The following is a 9,803-nucleotide window of genomic DNA, read 5'->3' as shown; positions in this document are numbered from 1 at the left end:
GCTCAATTCCATGACTCATGAGATCATGACCTAAGTTGAAACTAAAAGTTGGAAGCTCAACCAACTGAGCCAGCCAGGTACCGCTAAACTTTCTGTTCATTTCTAAACACAAACTAGGTGCTTAATAAACTCTTATTGGCTTAATTTATATAGTCATTCTCTTTGTCTTATGCAGCAGACATGCTCTTGGCCTCTCTAATATGGTCTTCCCCTTTCTCCTTAATAAGAAAACCTGAGTTTTATTAGAGGCAGCATGCCCCCAGCCAGAAGGCTGTGGTTCCTAGCCTCCCTTGCAGGTTGAGGACGTAAACAGAAATTGTGGGGAGGACTTCTAGAAAGTTCCAAAACAGATGGATAGACAGCTCGTCCCTTTTTGCCCTTTACTCATATGTTCTGATTCCTTCTTAGGATCATGTAGTCACAGTCATGGGTCTAGTGGCTGAGACCATAGGTCAGCCTTGAGGATGGAAACCACATGATAGAGATGATAAAACTGGACAGCAGAAGGATCCTGCGTCCCTGACTACAGTGTGAAGTTACCATGCCAATTCTGAATGTCTATTTAGAGATATTTTATGCAAAAAATAAAATTCCATCTTGTTTCGGCTATTGTTATTTCTATCCTCTGCTATTGCAGCCAAATACAGTTTCTGAGTGATGTATCCCAAATTCAGTATCAATTCCAGGAGGGTAGATTACTGGGGCACTTATGAATACTTATGGTTAGAAATTACTACTTGGAAAATGTACAGAAATACTGAGAAAATTTCCCAGCTGGACCCCATTCCCAAGGTGGATCTCAAAGACAGTTTTATATCAACTATATAACCTGGAAGAATTCCAGAAGCCTTTCAGGAAGAGAAAGTGGGGATGCTGTTGCTGCTGAGATTGCTATAGTTGAGTGGAAACTGAAAGGCCGGAATGATGACCTTTCAAGAAGAACAAATGTTATTAAATAATGGATTTTGTCCCACCTCCTACAACAGTCAAGAGCAAAAGGATGAAAAGGGAATCCTATTCTTCTATTAATAACTCTGAGAGTCAGCCTCATGCTGACAAAGCAGAAAGCAACTGTAAAATTAGCAATTTTGCTTGCAAATTAGCCCCTTGCAAAGCCATAAAAAGAGAAAAGGAATCAAGAAAAAAATTCTATTAATGGAGTCAAGGATGGAAAAACCAAGAGTGACAGAGCATAAATACCCAGAAAACTGATACTTATTTTAAGGAAGATATTACCCAGGTTTTAAATAGCTGCTTATAGCGGTGTATGAAGAAAGTGTTAATTTATAGCCCTTGGATCAGTGGCTTTTCTTAATGGCTCCTTGGAGCAAATCTATCAGAACTTGAAGAGCGCAAAGCTTAGGTTGATGTTAATGAAAACTACCCTAGCCACCCCTATCTGAGATATTACTATTCCACTTTAGAATGAAAGGCAATGCAGGAGGTGGAAAGATGTTAAATTTCAGAGGCAGACAAAGTTAGGTTTGAACCTGGCTCTGTCCCTTTGCTAGCCTTGAGAAAGTCTTTTCACCGTCCTGGGTTGCTGTTTTGTCTTCTATCAAAGCAGAGTGTGATTATGCACTATTGTGTTAGTAGAATTAAATTAAGTAACATGCAAAGAATTTGGTCCCCAGGAGGTTGTTAGCAAATGTTAATCCCTTTCAACCTTCTCTTCCTCATCAGAGGGCCAGAAACATCAAACCTGGCAAACCCATGCCAAGCACTTAAATTGAGCTCGGTGAAGTTCTCCTCATAAGAAGATCAGTACTTACAGGGAAGCTGAACACATTTTCATAATTTATGACTGGTCTCAGGCAACAGACACCCATTTGCAATTTTATGAAAATGATAAATCAATATTCAATAGTAGGAAATAATCGGAAGAAAGGAACAGAGACTTCTTTACAATAAAAAGGCAGGGGGCTCCATTTCCAACAAGAAACATACCCAGGAGGAGAAATTTGAAATTGGTGCAATTTGCTTCATTATGGCATTGGCAGTTTTCACAGCCATAGTCTAATCATCTAATGTCATCCAAGAGGAGGTGAGGAGTTTAGGGCTCTGTTGGAGGGCGTGGGTGAGTCTCCTCCTGCTTTCTTGGTTCAAGAGGGTATTTTATATCTTAAACACACATTTTCCCTCTTAGGGCTAAAAAAATGGCAAAATATAGACAAAGCAATTAAATCCACAAATGCTTATGGAAGGCAAACACTGTTTGAAGGTGGATAAATTATTGAAAAAACATTTAAAAAACATCTGCTAGTTAAAGGCTGTAGCTTATAAGACAGGACAAATTTGTAAAACTCCATCTGAACTAGTACCATGAGTCAGAGTCACCTCCAAATATTGTAATGTAAACCCAGAATCCTTCCCCTCCAAGTTCTTCATATCTTACTGAAGGTCACAGGATCTGGTTTAGGTGAGAGTCTTAGAAATAATTGAAATTCCTCAACAACATTACCACTGAGTGGTCTTCCTACTTCCGTTTGAGCACCTCTAGCAATGGAGAAGTACATTCTTCCCAGAGACGGGTTTAGTTGAGTTTAAACAAATGAGTTGAGATGCTCTAATTGCTAGGCAATTGTTTGTGTACAGGATCTCCATTAATTTCCTTTGGCTGCCATAATGGAGTACCACAAATTAGGTGGCTTAAAACAATAAAACATTCATTGTGTTATTGTTTTGAAGGCACAAAGTTTGAAATCAAAGTGTTTGTAGGGCCATGTTCCTTCTGAAACCTGTAAGGGAGAATGCTTCCTTGCTCCTAGCTTCTTGCTTCTGCATTACTATAACCCTCTGCAAGAACTTTTTGTATATGTAATATCCCGCACATATGTTTGTGTTGACTTAATCCCTTGCATAATTTTTAACTCTAAGTGCAACAAATCTCCTTAAAAAAGAAAAAAAAAAAGAGGACTGGATTGCAGCTGAGGACCCTCATGGCAAGGTCAAGATTGGGACCATGAGCTGTATTCCTTTCAAGACTGGGCAGCCCAAGAAACAGATTGTCCCCACAACAGTGGAGAGAAACTTTGAAAGGGTATATGGAAAACTCCAGCATCTGGAGGAGCTGAGCAAGAGGCTGCAGAAGGACATGAAGTGTGAAATATCCTTGGATTTATTCTCCATTCCCCTCTGCGAGCAAGACCAGGATTTCCTGACCTTGGTGACTGCCCTGGACTTGGCCATGAAGTGGATGGATGCCCTTCACCAAGGAAAGGAGAACCAGATCCAAAACACTGTGACTAAACCCTTACAAAAGTTTGGCAGTGTCTTCCCTAGCCTTACATGGTGGTGAAATGGCGGAATGGTCCTTGTAGGACTATGGGAGATTGCAGGTCAAGGTGGAAAAATACAAGAAAAAGGAGAGGTCAGGGCCAGTGCTGGCCAAACTCCCCCAGGCCCAAGCAGAGCCTTGGACTGCATGGGATGACTCTGAAGCCAAGAACAAGCAGCTCCTGCATAAGATACTGTGGTTCTACAATAGTCAATACATTAATTCCAACTCAGCTCTGAGTCCCTGATTTAAGTACAGGTGATATGATAGTCTGAAATGCATAAGATCTTTGGAGACTTGACCCAACAGCTTGGCCAGCCTGGACACCTGGAAAAGCAGCAGGAGTGGGAGAATGAGGCCAAACTGAGTGAGCTCAGAGCCCCCCTCTATTGTGGCTGATGACTGAATCCCTGTCCCCCTTGGAAGATGCCTGGGACACAAGTCAGTCTCTCAAGTCTTTTCAAGCTTAGGCTCAGGTATCAGCTCAGCAAAAAGCACCCCCATGGGAGAAGTATGGCAGCCCATAGACTAGGGATAGAGGCAGCTCCCACTCTACCTCAGCAGCCCTTTGCAAGGAGCCTGGCACCAGAAGCCCCAAGCAGGTAGCTCTCTCCCCCGCCAAATAGCAAGGGCCTATAGACCCAAGTAAGCAGTATGGTAAATCCCCCAGGGGCTTTCATATTTCCAAAGGACTGCCCAAAGTGCATCCTGTCCTAGGGCCAAGAGCAAGCTTCCAGCCTTCAGAGGGCATGGGCTTTGTCAGCTCCTTTGAGGTCTAACCTTGCTTGCATAGTTAAGATTACATCTACCTCCAAAAGACCCATCCTGGGGAGCCCACTGACCCTTATTTCCTTTCCACTTCAAAGACTTTTTCTTTCCTGGAAGAAGCCCTGCTCTCTCAGAATGTGTGAATCTGGGAAGTTGGCCTGCCCTGGGGAGTGTTAGAATGATGGTCCTCCAGCCTAGACAAGTCCCTCACTCCAGCCTCCCAGCATGACAAAGGCTGGTTCAGCCCACTTCTATCCATTAGGTCAAGGGCAGGGAAGAACCCCACGTTATACTTTCCCCAGGTAACCAGGACTCAACTCAGGTCAATGTCCTACCATACAAAATGTTACAGATCAATTCACAGGGCTCAAAGCCAGAACAGTGGGTTTTGCGCTAGCAGTTGGGTGGGGGCAGAAAGAGAACAATAGCCTGAGGCTCCTTTTCATGGGGAAGGCTCCAGGAGCAGGTAGAGATGGTCTCCTGGGACAAATTCTAGACACCTTGCAGCTGCCAGGAGAAAGAACTGCCCCGAGTGTATGCAATGCAGTGGTACATTTGGGTTGCTGAATGGTAGCTAGCACCCTTTAACCACAGTCTCTTGAAATCAGAGTGGCATAGGATGCAATCAGTGGTCACATATGGGGACCTAGTACAAGATTTTGACTCCCTTAAGTCTGTGTTCTAAGAAACCAGACACCTATGCCTTAGCTGTGAGTGATTCCTCCAGCTTTACACTCTTCCCCCATTGACTGTCAGAGTCTTCCCAAGGCCCTGTATCACTACCCAAGGACTCATAAACATTAGTGCCAGGTAACAAGCTCTCTGTATGGTTTGTCTTTTCAGAGAAATCCTAGGAGATTAGCAGCTTGGAAAACCATGATAGCCATGGAGTTGTTATCTGTTTCTATGTTCGTTTCCTTCATTTTATTGTCCATGCAGATCATATATTCTCTTGGAAACCAGCAGGAACCCTAAAAGCCTTTCAGAATAATATATTTCCTCCTGTTCTTTTGGGCTAACCTACTTCAAAACCCTCATGTGTTTTATCCTGGATTTGCTGAGGTTTAATATGTTACACTTGATTTGTTTATCCACATATTGTTGTGAATTGAAGTATATTCAATATTGAAAAGGATGACTTCTTACTGGCAGTAGCTGTCAATGAGGATCTGAATCTAAGCAGCAGAAACCATCTAGAGCAAGTTCTCAACCAGTGGTAATCTTGCCACTGAAATCCAGGGGATAGTGGCAATGTCTGGAGGTATTTTGGGGGTTCAGACTGGTATGTGTATAGGGTGCTATTGGTTTTTATTGGGTAGAGGCAGAATGTGCTGCTAAACACAATCACAGGACACTCTCACACAAAGAATTACCTGGCCCAAACATCAATAGTATGAAGATTGAGAAACCCTGATGTAGAGGAATATTTTTCTCCTACAACCTTTAGACATCACTTTGGAAACTGTATGACCCATATTCCAGGCTCAGATCAACTACTTATTAACCTAATGATTTTGGACTTCAGCTTGCTTGTATATAAAATGAGGAAAGCGGCTTTTGGGAAAGAAATTGGAACATGTTTAGTTACTAATTGTATTTTATGGTCAAAGGAAAAAAGTGTTTAATATTCAAAGATGCTTATTGAAGAATTATTTATAATAATGAATATTATAAAACAGTTTTGTTTGAATAGATGACAGTTCAGCTATTTCATAGAACATTATAAGGATCTTACAAAAACAGTTTTTATAACAAGGAAAATGCCTTTATTAAAGTGTTAAGAAAAAAGAGTAATGGAATTCAGATTTGTATGTAAAATAGACCAGATGGAAATTTTTCACTTTGTTTCCTGAGTTGCCCTTCCATATTTCTTACTGTTGCACTCATCACAGTGACTAAGACTCACTCAATTATGTGTGTGTCTTCATGACCAGACTGTGTACTCCCTGGGGTCGGTAGGGAGGGATCTTAGTCACCTCTCCATCCCCAACGTCTTGCATATAACTAACTGTATGTATGGTCTCTCGTGAGACAGTTAAGTGCTCCAGGCTTTGGTTTCCTCGTCTGAAAAATGCAGGCAAAACTGCGCATACCTCAGAGGTACTGAGAGCAATAAATAGGCAATGTTTGTAAAGATCATAACACATTGTATCTGACACATAATAACCATTCATTAAAACTAGTTATTCCTTGCATGCCTGCTCCACCAGTAACAAGACATGTAACCTTGGGAAAGTAAATTCAGGTCTGGTCAGGTCTTCTCTTTTTTTCTTCTCTATTTTTCCCTCTGTAAATGCAAATGTGTACAAGACGATCTCAATTCTCCTTCCCATGTCCCAGATTCATATATCTTTTGATTCTAAGGATTAAAGCCTTCAGGATTCAGGCTTGTTGGAAGCCTAATCCTGCGCAGACTCCGTAGAGCTAAAATAGCGCCACCGACAATCATCAGGAGGGAGAGTGGTGGTGGGTGGGCTGGAGACCGTGTGGTGTAGGGGAAAAAGCCCTGGTTGAGGTATCAGGGAACTGGGACCTAACTTGGACACTGTGAGGCTCAGGCACATAGCATTTCTCCATGGCAGCTTCTGACTTCCTCACCAGTAGCAGCAGAAAGAAATAGCTAGCAAATTCAGGGACTCTTCCAAATCTCACCTTGTGAGATGGTGTCCTATTCATGTGCTGCCAGGCATGCTCTTCTGAATTTGTTCTTCTATTTGGTGGTTGTTGCCCAACCATGATGTGGCCGCCTTCCTCCCTCAATCTTTCTACGAGCCTAGGTTTTGATGTCTTCCCTTTTAGATGCTAGCTTATTAACCACTCTTTTTTAGCTGGTCAGAAGCCCCAAAACAATGCAAGATATTTGTCTGAATCCCTTAGGGTCTTTTCTGTATCAGAACGACCATAATGAGACTCATGGGACTAACAGTACATTAAGAAAAAACTATCTGGTACTGAGAAACCAAAGGCAGTAGGGAAATCCTTCACAGGAACCAGAGAGTTTGGAGAAATAACAGATGGGAAGCAATCTGAAAACAGATTAATAATGACAAATAAATCATTAAATCTTCCACTTACGCAGTGTTGCTCCAGAAAGAACAACAGATAAATAATGAAGACAAATTTAGACTCGGCATTTGAATCAAATTTATAACCAACAATAAAACTAACTACCTTTCAAGGTAGGGAGCCTCCAGCTGGAGAGTGGAAAGGTTTAATGTTGGAGAAGTTTCTTGCCTCTGATGAGAGAAGAGATTTAATAATCTCTAAATTCTTTTCAGCCCTGAAAAGGTGGTTCTGCCTGTGAATGAAGCCGTGGCTTGGAGAGGACCAGTACCATGGAACAGCTTTCATAGCAGATGCCAGGCACTGTGGGAGAAGCCTTGATGTTTTCACAGGGACCCTAAGGAGAGAACCTTAACAATTCCATTTTTGCAGGTGAGAAAATTGTGACTCAGACAGGGAGATTGTTTTTCCCAAGCTTTTAAGAGGTACAACAGGCTTCAACTTTATATCTGAAGCATCCCGAAGAAGCCAGAAATCAGCTGGTTCTCACTGTTTTGACTGCACTGGTTTGGGCTCCTGAACTCTTCCGTAGAAGACCCAATTAAAGGGCAGGTCGCTAGCTGCTCTGCGCATAGAAGGGGAGAAGAGGAGGAAAGGGGTTGTCTGTGAGAAGAGCTTGTCTGGAAGCTCCCACCACCTGGAACCAGTCAACTCATCCTCCTGGGAGCTGGACTGCAGGCCCCATGCCAGCTCGTCAGTGGAGAAACTGGCCAGAAGAGAACTCACTCAGAGGCTGTCAGACACAAGGGCTGCCCACAGGTTACAATATGAAAGGGGCATCTTAGGAGCAGGGGCAAGGGTTGGTAATCTCAGCGATTGGCAGGAAGGGAAGGAATTGGTAATCCAGCGACTGGCAGGAAAGGGCAATCTCAGCGATTGGCAGGAAGGGAAGGAATTGGTAATCCAGCGATTGGCAGGAAGGGAAGGAGAAGAGAGGGGACTGAAATGCACCGTGTGTCTACTTTGTGCTCAACATGTGTTGTGCTCAGCACTTTTTAAATATTTCCTCTTTTAATTCCTCTCTACAATCCTATTAAGTAGGTATTATTTTCTTCATTTTTACCAAATGAAGACACTGAGACCAAAAGAGTTTAAGTAAATTGCTTTACATTATTCAGCAGGTCTTGGATATTAAGCCAATCTTGTCTGACTCCAAATCCCACATTTTCTACCAAATGATGGTTTTCCAAATTCTGTTTGCTGGTGTTCCCTTTCATGTTTCACCATATCTGCATGCACTTGTACTGCTTCTCAACATTTTTCTGCAAACCACTCCTCTCCTTTCTAAATTTTACTTATATGAATGCATTTTAAAAGGAAGATGTACGAGGCCATCGTATATGGAAAGCAATTTCACTTGCCATAAGTAGATGGTAATAACAAAAATAATGAAAATAATGAAAACAAAATAGTGTTATTAAATTCTTGCTGTAGAGTCTTATGTCTGAAAGGCTCTGTGCCCAAGGCATACTTTCTTTCTGAAAAGTGAGGATTAGCTAACTGTTAGAGAGGTGCTGAAGATATAAAGAACCAAAATAATGTTTTTCTCTTTGGTGTAATCAAACAGATTGAAAGATAATTGAAACTCTTGTGATGTGGTTCAAAGCTGTTTATGCCCTTTCTCTAGCCCACCCCACACCATCTCCAGGACCAAGCATTCCATGCCCACACTTTGGGAAGCTCAGTCAGGATGGCGGTGATATTATTAGCTTCTGTTCTGAAGTCAAGCAAGTGCTCACGTTGAATACCGTTTCAAGTGAAACAACACAGATTACTAGATAGAAATCAGAGAGGAGTGTGAAGATAAATAGATTCCCTTAAATGGTTTTCCCACTCCAAGTCTTCAATCTAGTATATCATAATTAAAGGTTGTGACAATCTTCTACTAAGAAACATGAAATGGTTTCTTGTGGCAGATATAAACAATTCTCAGTTCCTTAGCCTGGCCTTTAAGGCTTTGCAAACTTCTGTTATGCCTCACCACCAGCATTATACTTAGGCCAAAGAGAGCCAAAATGAACCACTCATCATTTCTTTTATATGTCCTCAAAATGTCTTGCCCCCATAGTATTGCTAATCTGTTGCTATGTTTAGGGAAACTCTCCCTCTTCCCACTGCACATCAGCATGTATAGTAGCCATGGGCAGAGAAAACCTGGAAAGATGAGAGAAAGAGCACGTAGTATGTGAAGGTCTGCAAGATGTCTTGCATTTGGCAGTATGAAAGGTCTGAGAAGCTTCTGTTCAGTTGTGTGTTAGGGAGGCTGGTGGATTGAAGATCAAATGGGAGTTGAGTAATGGGAGGTAGCAAGAACACGTTGAGATACGAGATGAAAAATGAAGTGTTGGATAGGAAGACACACAGGAGAGCTCTGAGCATGTTTTTAGGTGAGGTTTGGCTCCTTTTTGGCAGGAAGCAAAAAGTTAGGAAGAAGCTTAAGATGTAAATCTAGAGAATATGGGCGGGAACAGAATCAAGAAGAAACGTGAAGGGCTTGGCCTTGCACATAATGATGGACACTTGGAGAAGCTCACAGTGAAGTGGTGACCTTTCTATAAATGGAATGGAATGAGCAGAGTGAATCCATAACACACACTACCACTAAGTAGCTGGAGAATCAGGATCTCTCTGGATTTATGCTATTCAGTATATAATAGGAGAGTCAGCCTGCTAATAATTATGTGGAGTCACAGAA

The 9,803-nt window shown here is 42.1% G+C and overlaps 1 pseudogene; it reads left to right on the top strand.

Moving 5' to 3' along the window:
* Positions 1–2,962: 2,962 nt before the first annotated feature.
* Positions 2,963–3,683, top strand: LOC112823809 (bridging integrator 3 pseudogene; annotated as a pseudogene).
* Positions 3,684–9,803: the final 6,120 nt, after the last annotated feature.

This window comes from Callorhinus ursinus, unplaced genomic scaffold, assembly GCF_003265705.2.
Source record: "Callorhinus ursinus isolate GAN/ISIS: 27379988/994484 unplaced genomic scaffold, GSC_fseal_2.0 scaffold9, whole genome shotgun sequence".
NCBI lineage: Eukaryota > Metazoa > Chordata > Mammalia > Carnivora > Otariidae > Callorhinus > Callorhinus ursinus.
This window is presented reverse-complemented; position numbering and strand designations above follow the sequence as displayed.